The 25,018-nt window shown below is 39.1% G+C and overlaps 1 protein-coding gene across 4 annotated transcripts in view; it reads right to left on the bottom strand.

The window, feature by feature from the left end:
• The window catches only part of nbeaa (neurobeachin a), an 868,656-nt gene that overhangs the window by 244,509 nt on the left and 599,129 nt on the right, over positions 1-25,018 (bottom strand). The window lies entirely within an intron of this gene.

The raw sequence follows: 25,018 nt of genomic DNA, 5'->3' as shown, positions 1-25,018 counted from the left end.
TAATGCCAGGGTCACAGATATCCATCAAGACCGCTCAAATATAAATTAAGCTTCAACGTGTCAATCACAGTCCAAAGTAGAAGGCGATGAAAAGGGGGCTCCTGTTCTGAGGTCATGGTTAATATTTCAAAATGATTGAATGCTCAGGAATTCCAAAAATAAAATGATGTGAATAATTAGTCTTGTCATTATGGCGAATGTTTCATGTTTTCACTGCCCTGCACTGCTCACAATCCAACATTATTTTGACAATCATAGCAAACCGCTACACCAAATTATTTCTGAGCTCCACCTTGTGGATAGAAATGTCTGGACTCCACAGTATAACTTATACTCGTTTTTACAGAAATAAGATCTGTTATTTAACCTTGTCTCCATTTACTATTTTATAACAAATGAGAAAAGAAAATGCGTAGTTACGTGAAAGAAAAAAAGATTTATCAGTATAGACGGAGATATAATGAACAAAACATAATTTTTTTTGTTTTATTCTTATAGAGCTGTTTTGAAGTACGTGAATAAATAGCATATAATTGCTGTAAAATATCGTACATGATATTTTTCTGCCAAAGATAAAACTGACCAGGTACCATGCAAGCGAACGAAATGAAAGCCAATAATTCCGGGTTGTAGAACTTCACGTCATACACAAAACCCCCTCAAAGAATCCGCTATTTCTTTTACATCCCTCTAGCAATGTTCAAAATGTTGCTGATAATGGTTTACAGCTGTTTACTAAATATATCCATTATTGCCTTAGCAATTCCCGTCGTCCTGAATACAGCAAATAAAGGCATAAAAAGATTTTATTTCTATCGGCAATGTTCTGGTGAAGTATCCACAATCCTTTCCCGTTTAAAATCTAGTTAGCAATATTAAAAATTCTTCGTCATAAATGAAAGATGATCAATAAAGTAGATTTCAAAATGCAGATACCAAAAAGGTTTACAGTTCATTTCAATACAATCTTTCCCAATAATTAAAAAATAATGGGATGCAATGGCATCCAGATGCGAGAATCTTCAACAGTTCTTATGAGTCTCTTGCTTCTCAATAACCGCTGTGTATTTTCCCGTCACAGGCTACTCCTTCCCCTTCAAATCCCCACTTTCTCTGGATCTGTATGCTTAGTGAAAAATTGTTATATCTTTACCTATTCCCGAAAATGCTGAAAAATAATTTATCTGGTTCTCCCACGCTACTGATGCTGGCTGAGCATCTGAAGAATTTCATGATTTTCTGTTACACTCGCGTCTGCAGTACTTGAGTTTGCTGTATTATGTATTTTATATCGCACAATAATGTTAAAATATTGATTATAGTCAAATAAAATGCAATGATTTTTATACAATAATAACCTTCCGGATCCCCCAGGTGCAAACAGTCGTGCATATTGCAAGCAGGACTGTCATCAAAGGAGACCAAAAGGGTGAGAAAACAGAGGGCTATGCTGAGCTGAAGTCACAACTTTCAAAAGGGCGAAGATCGGTTGATTTACCCAGTCTATGCTCTCTTTGCCCATTCTCTCCCATCCCCCTTTTCTCGCTTCCGCTTTTATTCCCCTCCCTCCTCCACACTTATACTCTGGTACTCTTGCCGCCCAGTAGGTTGCATGAATCAAGGGTTTGGCCGCTAGAGTCCAGGGTCCTATGGCCGGAATCAGTGGGTCTGGTCAAAACAAGAACGGGGAGACAGGGAGGGGATCCGATATGCGAAATAGCTTTGGGTTGTACGCTGCCCATGTATGGCTTATCATTTGGGGGGAACACCTGCAATTCCCCCTTTTTGAGCACCATTAATACATTAAAGAAGTATTGTTAATCTGTAACTGTTAATTTTGCATGTTAACAGCAATCCATTGACGTGCCTGCTACAAAAACCTCAAGGAACAATTCATTACCTGGAGTTAAGATTCCTTACACATCTTCATTGATTGCTTTTATTGGTCTCCAAGGTTGTGTTATGTCAATATATAACTTAAGTAAATACCATAGTATTCCATAACATAAATACCAGTCCTAAAAGACTGTGGCGGGAATAATGCGTAATTATGTCGTAAATCCAACAATTACAAAATTGCCATTAAAATCAATGGGGAGCCTCACAGTGAAAGCGATCTTTAATCGATTTTAGTGTAGTTATGGATGGAAGTATACAAATCAATGTGAAATCGGAATATATAGTTTACCTCCCGTTCTGCAAACCTAATTTTTAGAAATTAATGATGACAAGTAATAATGGTATTGGAATCTTACGACGTACCTAGACAATGAGCTAAAATCATGTGAAATTCAGAGAATTTAAGTTCGCTTGCCCATATTTGCGATGCATTTTTTAAAAACGAGTTTAAAAATTACTTTAATTAAAAGGACAATAATAGGACTTTGAACAATTATAGTTTTTCATCCACGAGTTACATTCTAAATCTACTTCCCGCTTTGTTGCAGGCAAATTATTTTGAATAGTCTTATTAAAAATACTTTAATGATATTCTCAATCCAAATGAAGAACTATCATAAATATGCTTATATAATTCCGTGTTATATCTTATTCTCTTATTTTAAGTGTTCAACACATTTCTAATCACTTAAAAAATCTAAACATTTCATGCTATTCTATTTCCAGTGCCAGAATAGATCAGTTACTCATTTAACTTCTATTTCTCTGCAATGGATAATGGGTAAATAGATAAATGTTCTGCAATTGGAAATACGGAGTCATAATCATCTAAGGAAGTTTACTTATAAAATGGCAGTTGCCTGTGAATTCCGTTCTCTTCCTCTTGAGGGAGTCTCCATTAGCAAGGTTCACTAATGTCTAGGAAAGAAAAACTTACTAATTATTACAGCTTCTAAGTTCCACGATTTTCATGCAATCAGAGGTACACGTGTGACCCTCAGAGTAAGGTGTGCTGGACGTTCAACACACATTGCAACCACATATAACAAAGTGATCCAACGTGAAACAAGCCCATTACAAAAATGCATTGGTCTTTCTAAGACTGCATTCTGTACTTTCTACATCATGTACTACTGTCTAAAAATTGCACCGTGAACTATTCAGATATTAAAATCATATGATTTACCAAGTTACTAATTTGAAGTGCATAAAGCCAAATTGAAAGTGAGATCTTGGCTATTTACTGATGAAGCATCACATGGTAATTATGGAAAATTATAGAATGACATAACGTATTCAGCCCATTGTGTCAGCCCTGGTTCTTCAAGTTTTATCTACTTGGTCATTCCTCAAAACTCTTCAAATGTTTTTTTTTACTTTATCTTATTCTTCATGAAAGGTTATTTCACCTTCTCACATCTCTCTATAAGGCTATAGATCAAAACACCTCATTAAATTCCTATATAGTCTTTAATTCTATTTATCTACCCATATTATCTTACTGGAAATATTTCTCCATTGTTACATTTACAAACTTTTTCTAATGTTTGACATTTTGTTTATATTTTCAATCAGCTTTCCATAACCTAGGATCTCAGCAATCTCTGAATTTTTAGCAACATTCTGATGTTGGACAACTCCTCCATACCATCCTCATGTCTTTCACATCCTTTCTAAAATGTGCTAACCAGGATATAACAATTACAGAACAGAAACAGGCCATCTTGGCCCTTCTGTTCCGTGCCAAGGATAGGACATGGTAACCTAGCTGGAGCCTTACCAATGTTTAATGGAAGTTTTGCATAGTTTCTTTGGTTTTTACTCTATTTACAAACCCAAAGATCTCAAATGTATTTTAAAAGATTTCTCTACTTGACAAGTCATGCATATAGATCTCCATTCCTGCAGTTGTGTTATATGTCTTATTTACTTTGTATTGCCTTTTCATATTACCTCTATCAAAATAAATCATTTCCTACTTCCCATAGTCAAGTTTCCTTGCCAAATGTCTAGCCATTTTACTAGTTATGTCTTTGAGCCCCTTATAATCCAACTCCAAGTATACCATTTACAAAATTTAAAATTATGATCTATTAATATAGATAACACATACAGAGAACAGTAGCATTAAGGCAGAGGACTCAATTACTTATTTCTTGTCTGTCTGAAAAGTAGTTGTTCCCTACTACCTTCTGCTTTCTTTTCCTTAGGCAAGTAGCTAGTTCCCTTTAAATCTCAAATGGTTCAAGTTTGCTAACACATCTATATGTGGTACTTTATTAAGCACCTTTTGAAAATTCATCTACATCAGCTGCACTACCCAAATCTTTAATCAGTTTAGTGAAACACTATGTATATATCACATGTTAATTCATAGCAAATTTTCCAAATTTTTGTCTGTAAAAAAATTCTCCAGTACCTTCATTGAGTCATTAGCCTGTGCTTGATAAGTTTATCACTCTCTGACTTTTTTGACAGTAGTGTAACAACTTGCAATTTAAATTCTCCTGGCAAAGTAGAATTTATCCTATCTGTACTGGATAACCTTTTACAACTTTCATTCTGCTCAAATTAACTACCTTCTCTATAGCTATTCTCTGGCGCCTTTCCACCACTGCCCAGCTATGCAGGGCCATTTTTGCCTTGTTCTATCTATATCTATATCTATTCAATCATAAATTATCATCAATGGTTTATTTTCCTATCTCTGGTGCAATATCCTTAGTTACATTCTGTTTTCATCTATATACTTCTACAGTATGCAGTTATTTGACAAGATAATCCCAAAATACAGTATCACTTTCCACACTTAATCTTTCTCTGAATATTATTGGGAACTATCAATGGTCTCAATCACAAACTGCAATTCCTCTCACGTCACAAACTGCAATTCCTCTCACGTATTCTTACTTGCTAGCATATAAATTAACATTATTGTTATCATGGTCATGGATACAAGTGATCAAAGGAATTTCCTGGGCCTCATATTAGTTCAGGAAAGTTCTCAAATGATTACTGGAATTGCTTAGGCCTTGCTCTGAAGAGTGGAAGCAGCTCTCTGGACCACAAAACAACTTACCTGGTTGTAATAGCCTTTAACAATAATTCCATAATTGTCATTGTGGCACATTAAGAATCTATTAGTTAGTACAAATAAAATTACTAGAAGCAGAATATAGGATTACAGTGAATTTAAAGAGAATTAGGAAAAAGAGCATTGTACTTTAGTACTGAAAATGAGTGAATAATTCACTAATTATAATGGGACTAATTAGCATTCCATGTACAAACTAATTCATGAATTAAATCATAGTAAACAAAGCTAATGTTAAAATTAGTGTTGTTCAAAATAACATCATTTAAAGATTGAACTTAGATTTCACAAAACATACATCTAAATGTACATATTTTTCTTTGTAACTATTCTATTATATTACGTACCAATCAGAATAAATGGCTATAAAGTCATACAGCACAGAAACAGGTCCTTCAGCTTCTGTTGTTAATGCTGCCTATTAAGAACCCATCTAAATTAACTTGCAGGTTGAGTCGGTGGTGAGGAAGGAAAATACCATGTTAGCATTCCCTAAGATGCTATTCCCTATTCCCAGTTCCTCCGTCTCCGCCGTATCTGCTCCCAGGATGAGGCTTTCCATTCCAGGACATCTCAAATGTCCTCTTTCTTTCAGGATTGTGGTTTCCCTTCTGCCATCATCAATGATGCCCTCACCCGCATCTCCTCCATTTCCCGCACTTCGGCCCTCACCCCATCCTCCCGCCACCACAACAGGGACAGGGTTCCCCTCGTCCTCACTTACCACCCCACCAGCCTCCAGATCCAGCACGTTATCCTCCGCAACTTCCGCCACCTTCAACAGGACCCCACCACTAAGCACATCTTTCCCTCTCTACCTCTCTCCACTTTCCGCAGGGATTGTTCCCTCCACGACTCTCTGGTCCACATGTCCCTCCCACCCAGCACTTATCCCTGCAAGCGTAGTGCTACACCTCCCCTCTCACCACCATTCAGGGCCCCAAACAGTCCTTCCAGGTGAGGCAACACTTCACTTGTGAGTCTGTTGGGGTCATCTATTACATCTGGTCCTCCCCGTGCGGCCTCCTCTACATCGGTGAAACCCGACGCAGATTGGGGGACCGCTTCATCGAGCACCTCCGCTCCGTCCGCCACAACAGACAGGATCCCCCGGTTGCCACCCACTTCAACTTTGCTTCACATTTCCGTTCTAATATATCCATACATGGCCTCCTCTACTGCCATGATGAGGCCAAACTCAGGTTGGAGGAGCAACACCTCATATACCGTCTGGGTAGTCTCCAGCTCCTTGGCATGAACAGTGAATTCTCCAACTTCCAGTAATTCCTTCCCCCTCCCAGTTTCACTCTGTCGCCTCCTCCAGCTGCTTATCACATCCCTCTTGGCTCCTCCTCCTGCTACTACCCATTGTGCTTTCCCCTATTCCTTCTTCACCTTTCCTGTCTATCCCCTCCCCCACCCTTTGATCTTTCCCCTTTCTGGTTTTTCACCTGGCACCTACCAGCCTTCTCCTTCCCACTCCCCCCCCCCTTCTTTATAGGGCCCCTGCTCCCTCCCTCTTCAGTCCTGACGAAGTGTCTTGGCCCGAAACGTTGACTGTTCGTTTCCACGGATGCTGCCTGACCTGCTGAGTTCCTCCAGCGTGTTGTGCGTGTTACCATGTTTCAAGAGGTCTAAAATACAAGAGCAAGGATGTGATTCTGAGGCATTGGTGAGGCCTCACCTTGAGTATTGTGAAGTTTTAGTCCCCTCATCTTAGAAAAGATGTGCTGGCATTGGAAAGGATCCAGAGGAGGTTCATAAGGATGATTCCAGGAATGAAAGGGTTGTCATACGAGGAACGTTTGATGGCTTTGGGTCTGTACTCGCTGGGATTCAGAAGGATGGTGGGGGGGATCTCATTGAAACCTTTCGAATGTTGAAAGGCCTAGACAGAGTAGATGTGGAAAGGATGTTTCCCATGGTGGGAGAATCTAGGACAAGAAGGCACAGCCTCAGGATAGATGGGTGCCCTTTCAAAACAGAGATGTGGAGAAATTTCTTTAGCCAAAGGGTGGTGAACTTGTGGAATTTGTTGTCACATGCAGCTGTGTGGGCCAAGTCGTTGGGTGTATTTAAGGCAGAGATTGATAGGTTCTTGATTGGACATGGCATCAAAGGTTATGAGGAGAAGGCCGGGAACTGGGGTTGAGGAGGCAATAAAAAAAAAGATCAGCCATCAGCCAAAAAAATGGCACAGCAGACTCGATGGGCCAGATGGCCTAATTCTGCTCCTATTTCTTATGGTCTTAATTGATCATATTTGCCAGTACATGGTCCATTGCCTTTTATGCTCTATGCTCAAACAGATAGGTCTTCAGGATTGTGAGAATACCTGCCTCTACTATCTTCTCAAAGAGTGTTTCAAGATTGCAATCACTTTACTGTTTCAATCTCTTGTGCTCACCTTTCCTTACTCATAGCCTGCCGGGGAAGAACAAATAACGTAAGAAACCAATAATTCAAACATAGGAAAAACAGAAAGGACGGGTAAAATTGCTCTACCCTCCCCCAAAGGAAAGAACCTACAACAGTTTGATATCATCAAAACCTCAACTTCCATTCGTAATAATGTTGATTTATCTAAATATGCATCTTATTACTTCGTGAAGGACAGTAAAAAGACAGAATATGTTACTGACTCTGGAATGCTGAATCACACTCTGGGAAACATAACTTGCCTCACTTTCTTGTTACCTTAATCAACTATTCAAAGAAATTCTCAGAGATCATTTCTATAGATCGATGGATCTGATCCGATGATAAGCCCTATTGTCTTTTCAAGAACCAGATATAAGCTGCGGCACAAAAAAACTATTTCTGATGATCTCTGTTTACATGGCCTAATTCATTATGTTATTTGAGAGATGATAAATAAACCAGCTCATTCTTTTAATTGAATGGTTAGAAAATACTGAGAGATTGATATTTTTATGGGTATTTAAAAGTAACATCTTGTAAATTAAACTATCCAGCAGTCAAAATGGTGGTGCACACTTGTTTTGTCTCACAGTTCAATTGATGGAGCACAAAGTGAGTCATAGAAACAGTAGAATGGCATATATGATGTTAATGCTCCTTCAGCATGTTACCATCACTAAGTCATAATAGCTGTCCAAAGGTTAATATGAAGAAAGCAGTATGTCCAACTAGTAAGAATTCTATACATGCATGCAACCACAAACTGACATAGCATTAATGATCAGCAATGGGTTCTCAAGAATATATCATCACCATCTTAAGAATCATTTTACAATCAAAATTTAGAGACCACCAGTTCTCTAAATAAGAATATTCATCACATCCAGCCAAACTCTTGAGATAAGTATCAACTAAAGAAGGAATTTGTTGAATGCCTTAATGTACTTCATTTAAGTAATTTATAATTAAGATCATAAGACCGTAAGTTATAGGAGCCATTTGGCCCATCGAATCTGCTCCACCTTTTCAGCATAGCTGATCCAATTTTCATCTCGGCCCTAATCTCCTGCCTTCTCCCCATATCCCTTCATGTATGGACCAATTAAAACTCTATCTACCTCTGCCTTAAATATACATAAAGACTGCACCTCTACAGCTGTCTGTGGCAAGAAATTCCAGATTCACCACCCTCTGGCTAAATAAATACCTCCTCTTCCCCCTTCTAAAAGGACACCCTTTTATTCTGAGGCTGTATCCTCTGGTCTTAGATTCTCCCACCATAGGAAACATCCTCTCCCTATCCACTCTTTCAAGGCCTTACACATTTCGATAGGTTTCAATGAGGTCACCCCTCATTCTTTTGAATTCTAGTGAATACAGGCCCAGGACCATCAAACACTCTCCACATGACAAGCTATTCAATCCTGGAATCATTTTTGTGAACCTCCTTTGAACCCTCTCTAGTTTCAGCATATCCCTTCTGAGATAAGGGGCCCAAAACTACTCACAATACTCCAAGAGAGACCTCACCAGCACTTTATGAAGTTTCAACATTATATCCTTGCTTTTATATTCTAGTCTTCTTGAAATGAATGCCAACAATGCATTTGCCTTCCTAACCACCCACTCAATTTGCAAATTAACCTTCAGGCATTCTTGCACAAGGACTCCCAACTCCCTTTACGCCTCAGTTTTTTGTATTTTCTCTCCATTTAGAAAATAGTCAACTCTTTTATGTCTTCTGTCAAAGTTCATGACCATGCATTTCCTGACACTCTATTCCATCTGCCATTACTTTGCCCATTCTCCTAATCTGTCTAAGTCCTTCGGTAGTCTCTCTACTTCCTCAAAACTACCTGCCCATCCACCTATCACACATTGTCTGCAAACTTCGGAACAAAACTATCAATTCCATCATCCAAATCATTGACAAATGACGTCAAAAGAATCGGTCCCAACACAGACCTCTGTGGAATACCCTATTTACCGGTAGCCAACCAGAAAAGGCTCATTCCCAGTCTTTGCCTCCTGCCAATAAGCCACTGCCTTATTCATGCTAGAATATTTCCTCTAATGCCATGGACTTGTGGCTTCTTAAGCATCCTCATGTGTGGCACCTTGTCAAGGGCTTTCTGAAAATCCAAGTACACAACATCAACTGACTCTTCCTTCAGTTAGTCCTGACGAAGGGTCTCGGCCTGAAATGTCGACTGCACCTCTTCCTACAGATGCTGCCTGGCCTGCTGCGTTCACCAGCAACTTTGATGTGTGTTGCTTGAATTTCCAGCATCTGCAGAATTCCTGTTGTTTTTATCAACTGACTCTCCTTTGTCTATCTTGCTTGTTATTTCTTCAAAGAATTCCAACAGATTTCTCAGGCAAGATTTTCCCTTAAAGAAACCATGCTGACTATGGCCTATTTGATCATGTGCCTCCAAGTACCCTGAGACCTCATCCTTAACAATCGACTCCAACATCTTCCCAACCACAGAAGTAAGACTAACTGGCCTATAGCTTCCTTTCTTCTGCCTATTTTTTTTATTGAATAGTGGAGTGACATTTCCCAGTCTTCTGGAATCATTCCAGAATCTAGTGATTCTTTAAAGATCATTACTAATGCCTCCACAATCTCTTCAGCAACCTCTTTCAGAACCCTGGGCTAATACACCATTTGGTCCAAGTGACTTTATCTACCTTCAGACCTTTCAGTTTCCTAAGATCCTTCTCTCTAGTTATGGTAACTTCACACACTCCATGACCCCCAACATCTGGAACTTCCACCAAACTGCTAGTGTCTTCCATTAGTGAAAATTGACGCAAAATACTTATTCAATTCATTCGCCATTTCGTTCTCCCCCATTACTACCTCTCCAGCATCGTTTTATCGCCTCTCTTTTACACTTTATGTACAGTGGCATGCAAATGTTTGGGCACTCCGGTCAAAATTTCTGTTACTGTGAATAGCTAAGTGAATTAAAGATGACCTGATTTCCAAAAGGCACAAAGTTAAAGATGACACATTCCTTTAATATTTTAAGCAAGATTACTTTTTTATTTCTATCTTTTACAGTTTCAAAATAACAAAAAAGGAAAAGGGCCCAAAGCAAAAGTTTGGGCACCCTGCATGGTCAGTACTTAGTAACACCCCCTGTGGCAAATATCACAGCTTGTAAACGCTTTCTGTAGCCAGATAAGAGTCTTTTAATTCTTGTTTGGGGGATTTTCGCCCATTCTTCCTTGCAAAAGGCTTCTAGTTCTGGATCCAGATCCTGACCCGGATCTGGGCCATACCCTCCAAATATCCGGACCTGCATCTCAGTTTTTTTGCACTACCTTACTTTCCATTTTTCTATTTATGATTTATAATTTAAATTTTTAATATTTACTATCGATTTGTAATCCGGGGAGCGGAAAGCGCAGAATCAAATATCGCTATGATGATTGTACGTTCTAGTATCAATTGTTTGGCGACAATAAAGTATAAAGTATAAAAGTAGTTCTGTGAGATTCTTGTGCCGTCTTGTATGCACTGTTTTTTGAGGTCTATCCACAGATTTTCGATGATGTTTAGGTTGGGGAACTGTGAGGGCCATGGCAAAACCTTCAGCTTGGTCTTCTTCAGGTAGTCTATTGTGGATTTTGAGGTGTGTTTATGATCATCATCCTGTTGTAGAAGCCATCCTCTTTTCATCTTCAGCTTTTTTACAGATGGTGTGATGTTTGCTTCCAGAATTTGCTGGTATTTAATTGAATTCATTCTTCCCTCTACCAGTGAAATGTTCCCCATGCCACTGGCTGCAACACAAGTCCAAAGCATGATCGATCCACCCCTATGTTTAACAGTTGGGGAGGAGTTCTTTTCATGAAATTCTGCACCCTTTCTCTCCAAACATACCTTTGCTCATTGCAGCCAAAAAGTTCTATTTTAACTTCATCAGTCCACAAGACTTGTTTCCAAAATGCATCAGGCTTGTTTAGATGTTCCTTTGCAAACTTCTGATGCTGAATTTTGTGGTGAGGACGCGGGAAAGGTTTTCCTTTGATGACTCTTCCATGAAGGTCATATTTGTGCAGGTGTCACTGCACAGTAGAACAGTGCACCACCACTCCAGAGTCTGCTAAATCTTCCTGAAGGTCTTTTGCAGTCAAACGGGGGTTTTGATTTGCCTTTCTAGCAATCCTATGAGCAGTTCTCTCAGAAAGTTATCTTGGTCTTCCAGAACTCAACTTGACCTCCACCATTCCTGTTAACTGCCATTTCTTAATTACATCACAAACTGAGGAAATGGCTACCTGAAAATGCTTTGCTATCTTCTTATGGCCTTCTCCTGCTTTGTGGGTGTCATTTATTTTAATTTTCAGAGTGCTAGGCAGCTGCTTAGAGGAGTCCATGGCTGCTGATTGTTAAGACAAGGTTTGAGAAGTCAGGGTATTTATAAAGCTTTGACATTTGCATCACCTGGCCTTTCCTAATAATGATTGGAAACAAGCCATAGCCCTAACAAGCTAATTAAGGTCTGAGACCTTGGTAAAAGTTATCTGAGAGCTCAAATCTCTTGGGGTGGCCAAACTTTTGCATGGTGCTCCTTTCCTTTTTTTCACTCTAAAATTGTACAAAACAAAAATAATACACTAATCTTGCTTAAAATGTTGGAAAAAATGTTTCATTTTTAACTTTATGACCTTTGGAGATCAGTTCATCTTCTACTCACTTAACTATGCACAGTAACAGAAATTTTGACCTGGGTGGCCAAACTTTTGCATGCCACTGTATATGAAGAAACTTTTAGTACCCTCTTTAATATTATTATTTAGCTTACTTCTGTATTCCATCTTTACCTTCTTAATGACTTTTTTTTAGTTCCTTTCTGTTGTTTTTTAAAAGCTTCCCAATCTTAATTTCCCACTAACTTTTGCTCAAGTATATGCCCCCTCTTTGGCTTTTATGTTGGCTTTGACTTCTCTTGTTAGCCACAGTCATGTCATCTTTCTTTTCGAATACTTCTTCCTCTTTGGGATGCATCTATCCTGTGCCTTCTGAATTACTTACCTGCTGTCATCCCTGCCAGTGCTCTTTTCCAATCAATTCTGGCCAATTCCTCTCTCATGTCTCTGTAATTCCCTTTACTCCACTATAATACTGATACTTCTGGCTTTAGCTTCTTCTTCTCAAATTTCAGGGTGAACTCAATCATATTATGATCACTTTTCCCAAAGCGTTCTTTTACCTTAAGCTCTCTAAAATCAATTTTGGTTCATTGCACAATTTCCCAATCCCAAATAGCGGATCCCCTAATGAGCTCAACCACAAGCCACTCTAAAAAGCCACCTAAAACGCATTCTTGAAATCCCCCCTCCTGGAATCCAGTACCAGCCTGATTTTCCCAATCTACCTGCATATTGAAGTCGCCCATGACTATTTTAAGATTGCCCTTTTGGCTTGCATTTTCGATCTCCTGTTGTAATTTGTAGGCCACATCCATACTACAGTTTAGTGTTCTGATACAACTCCCATCAGAATCTTTTTACCCTTGCAGTTCCTTAGCTCTACCAACAATGATTCAACATCTTCTGACCCTATGTCACCTCTTTCTGGTGACTTGATTTCATTTTTTAACAACAGAGTCACACCACCCTCCAGAGTGGCCACAGGGGTACTCTGCACTGGCTGTTTAAACCCTTTTACCTTCCTGACTGTCATCAATAAAATTACTTTTTGTTTTATCTACAAGAAAATCACCAATCCTTTTATCCTAGGAAAGAGAGAAAAAAGGTAAATCAAACTAATTAAGTCACTGATGAAAATAGATGACATTATCACACATCATTAGAATTTATAAACTCTTATTTACACTTAACATTTCTTTTTAAATAGCAGACCTTAAGTATTGTAACAACTGTTCTCTTTAAACTGCACAGGTGCGCAGCTGCTCAGTAACTGAAATACTCCTCTGAGCAGTCTTTGTTGCCTCTCAGCTGGAATTAGAGCAGCCAGAAAAAGTTTACAAAATGTGAAAGATTTTCTTTGTTGTACTGTATTTTATTATACTCTTCAATAAGTAAATAAATTCAAAAGTATGTGATTTTTCAATTTTCATTCTAAATTTTCATAGAATACATATTACAAAAAAGAAATTCGGAAGTATCGTGCAGTTTTCAGGCTGTGTAAAAATATCCTGCTCGGAGCAATGGTTGGTCAGTGCAACTATATAAAAAAATAAGAGGGAACGTTGCTTGTAACATATCAATTTGGTAGTGTCATGCTGCATAAAATGCTTTGCCTTTTGTTTGTATAATTTCCTCTCTACAGCCCCAACAGAGTTTATAATGTTTCTGATTGCAGTCATTGCACTATCAATTTCTTTAAGTAGAGTTTAGGTTTCCACACAAATGATTTTCTTTATTCTTCATCTGAAGTTAAATAATTATTCAGAATTGCCTCAGAATAGCTCATGAACAGTGCTGCCAATCCATAATCTTTTTCAAATGTTTTAAGACAAGAAAATGATGTTTAAATCTATCATTAACATTTAAACTTGTTTCCACCACCTAAATTTTCTCAAGGATAACGTTCATGCTCTGATAGCTTGTTCAAGATTTTAAGGTTAAGATTTTTTTTTTGCTATTTGGAAGAAGAGAAGTACCACTGCAATGTTCACTGGAAGTTACCAACAAGCTTAATAATTTTATGGAGCACGGACTATGCAATGTGCTCAAAGCCCCTTTGAACATAAACCACAGCCATTATAACAGGAGTATGAATTTGACAGAAGTCAGAACGTTCATTGGAGCTCCCTATTTCTACCACAATTGAAGCTGAGGTCCTGACCATCACACAATGGAAGGTGATTGAATGGGCAAATATTAAAATGGAACTGGACATAACTTTCATCACAATAAAAAGGATGTACTTCAAGCTTTACTCAAATTTGGTACAAGCTACTAGCTAGACATTTGGTACTTCAGTGAACCTGATGAAGCATCAAGATTCTTACTGTGTATGTCCATCAATCTTTTTCAGTAGGCTTCCCACCACAGTACTCTGAAATAAAGCTCATGTGTTATCTTACCCTCTGATGTTACTCCTCCCTTGGCTGCTGGCAATTGTGCCCACTGACTCACCATATGCAAAATTTTGCATTTAAACTATTTCTACAGTATCTGAGCCAGTGGATGCTGGTGTCTGATTGAAATCCAACTTGATTTCTTTGTGTTATGAAAATTGGGCACTCCATACCACCTGTTCCATCAGTTTACTGGCTACACAGTTAAGGAAAAACTAACCTATGTTTTTCAAGAATTAATCAATTCAGAAGAATTTTATACTTCAATTTCCCTCATATGAACATAGTTAACCAGAGGCATAGGGTACTTAGTCCCTCAAGCCATCCTTCAGCACTTAATAACATTGCTATCCATTTGCCATAATCTTTCATTTTTTTTGCTTATGAAGAATCCAGTTAACTCTGTCTGGCTAAAAAAAATTTGAAAATATTCAGAAGACGTTACTTCCATTGCACTTTGAGAAAATAGTACCCCAAATACTCATAAACATAAGAGAAAAATGTTTAATCTCCATCTTAAATCAGCAACCCCTCAGTTTTAAACAGTAATCCCTAATTCTTGATTCTCCCATGAGAAGAAACATCCTCTCCACAATCACCATGTCAAAACCCCTCAGGATCTTAACTGATTCCATTGCACCTTCTCTTCTAATCTTCGTAACGGAACAGACAGCCTGTAAAAACTACAATGCGTAGGAATGTCCACATACTTTTTTCTTCCTTGCTACAGCTCCTAACCTCTCAAACTCAAAAAGTAAATCTCCCTGGGACCCAGCTTGATTCCTTTCCATCACCATCCCTCACTTTAAGAATGTCTATAATTGTAGTGCTCTGTTACATAGAAATTAGATCACATAATGCCTGAAGCATCCAATAACTCCATGTCTGATATGTACATCATATCAAATTTACTACTGTGCCCTACAGTCATTAGGAGTGTTTGAAAAAGCACTGGCTACATTGGAGCTAGCAAGTTGCGCTGAAGTGAGTATTTCGTGCAACAACTTGTTTATCAAGTCCTATTCTTCATTTGGCATTTGCAGGAAACCGATCAGTAGTTTCAGTCAGTTAGGCATTTAATAGTTAAAATCCTTCAAATCTTCACTTAATGTATGAACCAAGAGATAATATTTTATTTTACGGAGCAGTTATTAATTGTTGTCCTTATCCTTTAATCAGCAAACTAAAGGTGTTTTGTTTCAGACGTACCAAGCAAAATATACCTGCTGTTTGGTAGGCTGGAACATCTTTCAGTAGACAAACCCAGTACCTTGACTGAAAAAGTAACATATATTAATGCTTTGAGCTAGCATTGTATATTAACCACAGTATTGGCATTAAATTGCACAAGAACTAACAAATAAATGCTTACACCTTTTAAGATGGTGTGGTTAAAGACTGAAATGGGTATCCAGCTGCAGTGTTTACTTTGATGTCCTCTCTGCATAAATCACATTGCCCATTCCTAATCTCTTGTTCAGTCCCTGGGCCTAGCTTCTTTAATTGGTCACAGAACACAGAACAGTACAACTTCAGCCCACGATGTTGTGCCAAGCTTTTAACCTATTCCAATATCAATCTAATGCTTCGCTCTACACAGCCCTTCATTATTCTTTCATCCATGTGTGTTGGGCACCATGGTATTGTAGTGGTTAGCCTAATGCTATTACAAGTTCCAGCAACCAGGTTTCAATTCTGTTACTGTCTAAGGTGTTGGTATGTTCTCCAGGTGACCATGTTTGTTCCTTCTGGGTACTCCAGTTTCCTTCCACATGCGAAAGACATATGGGTGAGGGTCGGTAAGTTATGGGCATGCTATGTTAATGCTAGAAGCATGGCAACAATTGTGGGCTGTGCTCAGCACATTCTTGAAATGTGCTGTTGGTTGTTGACGCAAGTGTCCCTAATGTATCCACCTCTAACACCATCCATGTATGCACCACTCTCTGTGTGTAAAAAAAACATGCTACTGAAATATCCTCATATTTTCCTCCACTCACCTTAAAATTATCTTCTGCCCTGGGAGAAAGGTGCTGGCTTTCCATTCTCTTAGCATTTTATGCACTTCTATCAAGTCGCCTCTCATCCTCCTTTGCTCCAAAAACAAAAGCTCTAGCTTGTCAACCTTTCCTTTTAAGAAATGCTCTCTAATTTTGACAGTATCCTGGTAATTCTCTTTTGGATCTTGTCTAAAGCTGCCACATCTTTCCTATAATAAGGTGATCAGAATTGAACACAATACTTCAAGTGTCATCTAAGCAGAGTTTTATAGAACTGCAACATTATCTTGTGGCTCTTGAGCTCAATCCCCCAATGAATGAGGGCTAATACACCATACCACCCAACCATCCAATCAACTTGCATGGCACCTTTGAGGGATCTATGAACGTAGCCCCCAAGATCCCTGTATTCCTTTACACTGCTAAGAATCCTGTCATTAACCCTGAAATCTGCTTTCAAGTTTAACCTTCCAAAGGGCATCATTTCACATTTTTCCAGATTGAATTCTATCTGCCACTTCTCAGCCCAACTCTGCATCTTATCAATGTCCCACTGTAACTTAGGGCAACACTATCCCCAACACCACCAACCTTCATGTCATATGAAAACTTACTCGCCTACCCTTCCACTTCCTCAACAAAACCATTTATAAAAATCACAAAATCCTTGTTGAAATTATTTTGACTTTTCTCAACAATTGCAATCTTCCCTTTTTCATATCAATCGTTTTTCTACCATCATTTCAAATTCCCTTTGCTAAACTAACACATATCAGAGATCTTTCACCATTAAGCAGATGTAAATGATCTCTTTTTACCTCATCACAATCTTTCATAATCCTAATGGCCATGGTACCCTTATTTTTGTTAATCCTGTGGGGAAAATTCCTAACTACTCATGATTATCTTTATTTTGGAATCCTAGCATGAAGCAGAAATTAAATGGGAGTAAAATCTTTTTCTGTGATCACAAAATGAAATAACTTAAGTATGCATTTCGGCAATAAACCTTGCAATTACAGTTGAGGAGCACCTACCGGCCTTTGAAGACCTGAATTTTGGAAGGAATTATCTAAGCTAATTATGTCTTTTTGGAGATAACAATATTGAGGGCAGCCAATGGAAGAATGGGTCCCTTTTGGGACCAAAAAGGTATCTAAGTGTGGAGCCAGGGAATGTGGATAACAACTTAAAAAAAACTTCTCATCCATATTCACCAAAGAGAAGGATATGGAAGATAGCGGGTTCATGGAATATACTTATGTGGATAACATGAGCAAGTCAGTATTGAGAAGGTGAAGCTGTTGGATGTCATGGTACACATTAGGATTGATAACTCCTTAAGGTGGGTTAATATCCATCCCAAGTTCCTATGGGAAGTAAGAGAAGAAATAGCAGATGCCCTCACTAAGAATTTTGCATCTCAGTTAGTCACATGTGAGGTGCCAAAACTCTGGAGGACAGCAAATCCTGTTTCTTTATTTAAGAAGGGCAGTAAGGAAAAGCCAAGTAAATGCATGCTGTTAAGCCTTAAATGGTAGAGAAATTATTGGAGAACATTACAAGGGATAGAGGATTTATGTACATTTGAAAATAATTGGGGATAGTCAGCATGACTTTGTGTGGGAGAATACTGCCTCAATGATTTGACAGAGTTCTTAGAGGATGCAACTAAGAAGACTGATGAGGTAAGGTTGTAGATGAAATCTGTATAGATAGACCTTAGTGTCCTATGTTGTAGACTGGTCCAGAAGAACATGCAATCCAAGATGAGCTGGTAAACTGGATTCAAAATTGTTAGGGGACAGAATGCAATGGTAACACAGATGTGGAAAACTAATTTGTAGTTAGCAGTCACCGGTCAAGGGCAATTGAACATCCACATTACCTACTCAGACAGTTTACTGTTGTGTTCATCACAGCTGTCTATATCCCCAAGTATGAATGCCAAGGATGCACTGAGAGTGCTTTACAGTATCATCTACAAAACAAGCATCCAGAAAGTCTCTTCATAATTATAGGAGACTTCAGTCATTTTAACTTGCTGGATATTTTGCCCAAACAATACCAATGTCACCATGGCCACTAGAGGAACTAGCAGACTCGACCATGTTTATATACTTACAAAGCCACTCTACATTTTCATCTTGGCCTCTCTGGTCACATCTACATAATGTTAATTCCAGTATACCAACCACTGCTGAACATGGAGAAACCAATTGAGAGGACCATCACTGTTTGGCCTAATGTGGCAATCTCTATGCTTCAGGATGGTTTTGAATGGACTAATTGGCAGATGCTATTGGAGGCCGCCACAGACCTCAAGGAATATGCCTCATCTGTCACTGGCTGCATCAGTAAGTTTGTAGATGACACTGGTACCTCCAAAACAGTCATCTTACAGTCCAACCAGAAGCCTTGATTGATGCATTGATAAAAATTAGCAGGTCTTGAGAGAATGTCTAATTTCTTTAACCACCCAACAGAAAAGAGGCATGAGTCATCTCTTTCATAGAGTCATACGGCATGGAAACAGACCTTTTGGTCCAACTCATCTATGCCAACTGGGTTGTCTAGCGAGCTGGTCCCATCTGCTCATATTTGCCCCATATTTATGTAATTGTCTAGATGGCTTTTAAATATTGCCAAAATGTCCATGTTAACCACTATTTCTGGCAGCTCATTTCAAATACACACCACCTATTGTATGACAAAACTGCCATGATGACTCTTCTAAATCTCTCACCTCTATATTAAAATTATATTCTCTTGGCTTTAGCTCTAACCCCCTGGGGGAAAATACGTGCTTTCACCCTGTCAATGCCCCTCAGGATCTTATATAGTACTTCTATCAAGTCACCCTTCAAGCTCTTCCATTCCAGGGAATAAAATCCTAGTTTACACAACCTCTCCTTGTAACTTAGGCCCCAAGTCCAGACATCTTGGTAAATCTTTTCTGCACTCTTTCTGGTTTAGTAACATCTCCCCTATAGCAAAAACTGTGCAGCCCAACCAATGTCTTATATAAATGCAACATAACTTTCCAACTCTTTACTACTTTTGTGATGCCACTTTCAGAGAACTATGCACTTACACCCGTAGGTCTCGTTCTTCCATAACACTCCACAGAGCCCTATCATTCACTGTATAAGTCCAACCCTGGTATGATCTCTCCAAATACAATATCTCATATTTATCTGGATTGAAAGCCAGTTGCCAATCCTCAACCTACATATCCATCTCATCAAAATACCATATACTTTTTCATAACCTTCTGCACTGTCTAAACACCATCTATTTTAGTATCGTCCGCAAACTTTCTAACCATGCCTCTACTTACTAGCCATCAGATTAGTGAAGGTGGGCACAAAGGTCGACATGGACATGATAATCCGAAGAGCCTGTTTGTACGCTGTATGACTCTGAAAATTTTTTGAAGAAATTATTTTTAATATGGTATATATATGCTTTTAAGGTTTTATAATATTTTTCCTATGGAAAAAGAGTGTTCTTTATTAAAGCACAGAAAACAAAAGTGGCTCCCATCCACTTACCTTGCTGGGCTAGGAAGTAAAGGGCCAATTGAATTAATCCTCTTCACCCACAGACATTCAGCAAAACATGGCCAAGTCTCTGGGCAAGTTGATCTCAGAGGAAAGTCAGCCTCAGGCAATATGTTGCAGAGGCCCAGCCCTCAGAAAATTCTGACAACCTTTTGCTAGAAGGAAGAGCTTTGCATTCTGTGAAAGCTGGGAGTTGCTTTTCCAGTTTTTAAATGATTCTGATATTCAGAGATATTTGAAAATTATTAAAATTACTGAAAATAATATTGAAGATTTAAAGTAAAAACATAATTAAATATTAAAACAATTACTCATTTTAAAACCTAATAAAATAAATTAAGAAAAACATAAATGCAGGCCTGCTGAAGGGTTTTAGCCTGAAATGTCAACTGTTAATTCATTTCCATAGATGCTGCCTGACCTACTAAGTTCCTCCAGTATTTTGTGTGTTGCTCTCGATTTCCAAAATTTGCAAAATCTCTTAAGTAAACGTTACCTTTTCCTTCCTAATATCCCTGCTGGGAATGAGCATTCAAAGTATCCCAGACACCCAAGGCATCTGCATAAGCCTGGGATTCATTTACCTGGAAGCCTCTTAATGCTAGCAGTTCCCTTTGAAATATCAACCACGGCTAGTATGATTCAACCCATCAAAAATAGAAAATGCTAGAAACACAGGCAAGATCTGTGACAAGAGCAACTTAACCTTCCAAATCAATAACCTCATTTGAATTGGAAAACATATTGAGCAGTGCAAAGGCAGGAAAAAAAAAACAAGAGATGAAATTTGCAATGTGGTTGTTTATTTAGAGATTCAGCACGGCAATAGGCCCTACCAATCCAACAAGTCCAAGCAAAGCACCCAGAGGAAATGTCACGAAGAGAAAGTACAAAGTCGATACAGACAGTGGCAGAAGTAACATCACGAAGAGAACATACAAAGTCTATACAGACAGCAGCAGAAGAAACGTCACGAAGAGAACGTACAAAGTCTATACAGACAGCAGCAGAAGTAACATCACAAAGAGAACGTACAAAGTCCATACAGACAGTGGCAGAAGTAAACCTGGGTCACTGATGCTATAAAAGCTTTACACTAACTGCTACGCTACGGTACTGTCCAATTCAAAAGTATGCCAGGCGAGAGTCAAAAATATGGATGGTGCCGGATGGTGCCAGCTCCTCTGATTTCCTGACCAAAAGGTACTTCTGTAATTGTCAGCAATTACCCTTTGTGATGTCCAAAAGTAACTGCTGTTTGCAAAATTGATCTTTTGACTGCCTGCTTACAAATCCCCAACTGCACATAAAGAGAATATTTGGCCCACAGGAACCATGCTTTTTTCCAGAATGAAAGACAACATCTACAGTAACTTACACCAAGTCAACTAACTTACCTCACTTTGCAGTGGGAGAGGCTGCTGAGCTCTATCTGTGATCTACTGTGCAATATGGTTGTGATTGATCTTGCACTGCAGTGTCATTTTCCTGCACCAACCTTTCTTACTAGCTCCTTTATTATCTAAACGTCTATTAATGCACTCCTGAATATTCTCAGTGACTAAGCCTCCACATTTGAGTCTACCTTTGAAGGGACTGGTTTATAAAGAAACAGCAGGTATATTCCAATGGGTAGTCCATTCAAATTTCAGATAACCCCCTCCCGCTGTGCTCCTTTCCCACTCCTACCAGTTCATCCAGGGCTCCCTGTTCTGTACCTGACTCCATCTGGCCATCACCACCTCCCCACCCACTTGTTCCATCTATCACTTTCCAGCCTCTATCTATCCCTCCCACTCACTTCTAAATACTGACAATCTTCCCTCTACTTTCTCAGTCCTGATACAAATCTCAATCTGAAATGTCAACCATCCCTTTGCCTCCAAAGATGTTGTTTATCCCAATGAGTCTTTTGTGTCTCAAGTGTGCATTCACAATTGCTTCATGAAATGTATTTTTGAGTCAAAAGCTACAGAGACAAAACCTGGATGAGGTATAGGATTTTGACAAAGCCATTTGGACCTGGATCTCATTACAGCTTAGGTCCAAACATGAGCAAAAGAGCTTAACTGTTTATTAGGCCAACTGCTAGTTATGTTCTTCATATTAAGGTGAATTGAATTAAATTGAATTGAACTGACTTTATTACTTACATCCCTCATATACATGAGGAGTAAAAATCTTTACATTATGTCTCCGTCTAAATGTGCAATGTGCAATTTATAATAAATAGTATGTACAACAGGACAGTAACAAGATAGTTAAATATAACATAGAAATACAGTTGTGTCAGCATAAATTAAGCAGTTTGATGGCCCGGTGGAAGAAGCTGTCCCGAAACCTGCTGGCCCTGGCTTTTATGCTGCAGTACCATTTCCCAGATGGTAGTAGTTGGAACAGTTTGTGGTTGGGGTGACTCGGGTCCCCAGTGAACCTTTGGACCCTTTTTACACACCTGTCTTTGTAGATGTCCTGAGTAGTAGTCTACAGATGCGCTGGGCTGTCCACGCCACTCCCTGCAGAGTCCTGCAATTGAGGGAAGTACAGTTCCCATACCAGGCAGTGATGCAGCCAGACAGGATGCTCTCAATTGCGCCCCTATAGAAAGTTCTTAGGATTTGAGGGCCCATACCAAATTTCTTTAACCATCTGAGGTGAAAGAGGCACTGTTGTCCCTTTTTGACCACATAGCCGGCATGTACAGACCATGTAAGATCCTCGGTGATGTTTATGCTGAGGAACTTAAAACTGTTCACCCTCTCAACCCCAGATCCACTAACGTCAATAGGGACTAGCCTGTCTCCATTCCACCTGTAGTCCACAACTAGCTCCTTTGTTTTTGCGACATTGAGGGAGAGGTTGTTTTCTTGACACCACTGTGTCAGGGTGATAACTTCCTCTCTGTAGGCAGCCTCATTATTATTTGAGATTAGGCCAATCAGTGTAGTAAATTTAATTAGCAGATTGGAACTGTGGATGGCAACACAGTCATGAGTATATAGAGAGTAAAGGAGGGGGCTCAGAGCACAGCCCTGAGGGGCACCTGTGTTGAGGGTCAGAGGGGACAGAGGTGAGGGAGCCCACTCTTACCACCTGCCGGCGATCTGACAGCAAGTCCAGGATCCAGCTACACAAGGTAGGGTGAAGGCTGAAGTATCTATGCTTCTTGTTGAGCCTGGAAGGAATTATAGTGTTGAATGGTGAACTGTTGTTCAAGAACAGCATTCTCACATAAGCATCCTTCTTCTCCAGATATGTAAGGACAGTGTGTAGAGCTGTGGCTTTTGCATCATTTGTCGATTGGTTTCTTAGGCTTCATGCAAAAGAAGCCTAAAAGAATTGGATTTTATGGGTTCATAAAAACAGCTCATGTGGCTAGTGTCATATGTGACATAAAGGAAAATGGGTAAGGTTGTTCGAGGCCAGTCATCTTATCCTAGGATAAAAATGCAGCAATTCCTTAGGCAAAATCCTAAACCCAAACACATTCTCAGGTATTCTATCAAATTTTCATTTCATTCAAAAAAAAGTATATGCTAATCGCTGGACATTGTTCGACTTCATTTGCATGAATAAAAGACTGCATTTCTCCATGCAGCAAGAAAACCACATGTAGGTTTGGGCTGATATGTCATGAGAACAAGATAATATTGACTCCACACATCTGTCAAGCAACATCAACTCTCCATAAATACAGCAGCACCTCATCTCTCCCAATCAACATGCTGGGGTTGAATACTGACCAGATGTTCTGCTTGTACACTTAGTAACTTCACAAAATTATTTGTATTACTTTAATACTCAGGAGATTGACTGAACCATTTCCAACATCTTGAAGGTATATAGCAACAAGAACATTCACTAAATTTAACACTTGAACAAAGTAGTTAGCCGAAACTGGACCATTCCCACTGGTTTAAAGAACCACTCCCTCCACCATTAGATTCCATAACTGCATTGTGCATAGGACTTTACTTGATACTTTATTGTTGCCAAACAATTGATACTAGAACTTACAATCATCACAGCGATATTTGATTCTGCGCTTCGTGCTCCCTGGAGTACAAATCGATAGTAAATATTAAAAATTTAAATTATAAATCATAAATAGAAAAGGGAAAGTAAGGTAGAGAAAAAAAATCGAGAGGCAGGTCCGGATATTTGGAGGGTACGCCCCAGATCCGGGTCAGGATCCGTTCAGCAGTCTTATCACAGTTGGAAAGAAGCTGTTCCCAAATCTGGCCGTACGAGTCTTCAAGCTCCTGAGCCTTCTCCTGGAAGGAAGAGGTACGAAAAGTGTGTAGGCTGGGTGGGTCGTGTCCCTGATTATCCTGGCAGCACTGCTCCGACAGCGTGCGGTGTAAAGTGAGTCCAAGGACGGAAGAGTGGTTTGTGTGATGTGCTGGGCTGTGTTCATGATCTTCTGTTACAAGGAATCGCATGGAACAACATCCAGGATTGTTACATTCAACAACTAGAATAGCAGTAGTGCACATGAATGCAACAATTTCCCTTTTAAGCACATGTTCTGACTCACACTGCCCTCCTTTGTTCCTGCAATTTGAGGAAATATTGTGATCCATTGATAATCAAAGCCTGCACCAATATTTAAAGAAAATGAATGACATATAAAAAAAATCAACAGGTTCACAGAATATTTTTGCAGCAACTGCAATGGAAATTCTATTAAAATGGAATAAAAACATAAAATACTGGAAACACTCATCAGATCAAGCAGCATCTATAAAGACAAAAACAGGTCAAAGACCCTTAATCTGACATTAAAAATGGACTTTAAGCTTAGAGATCTAGAAGTAGAAGTAGCAAAAAAAAATTCCAAATCTAACTTTTCCTTTGCTGTGTCTAAGAATTCCTTTAAAGATTTTTTCTGAAACAACCTGCTTCCCACTATTGATGTTTCATGGTTTGTATGGTTGCTGTGGGGGTGGGGGAAAGGAAATCAGGAAGAAGCAGATT

The sequence above is a fragment of the Mobula hypostoma genome, chromosome 7 (assembly GCF_963921235.1).
Source record: "Mobula hypostoma chromosome 7, sMobHyp1.1, whole genome shotgun sequence".
Lineage (NCBI taxonomy): Eukaryota > Metazoa > Chordata > Chondrichthyes > Myliobatiformes > Myliobatidae > Mobula > Mobula hypostoma.
The sequence above is the reverse complement of the archived record's forward strand: the minus strand, read 5'-3'. Positions and strand labels throughout refer to the sequence as shown.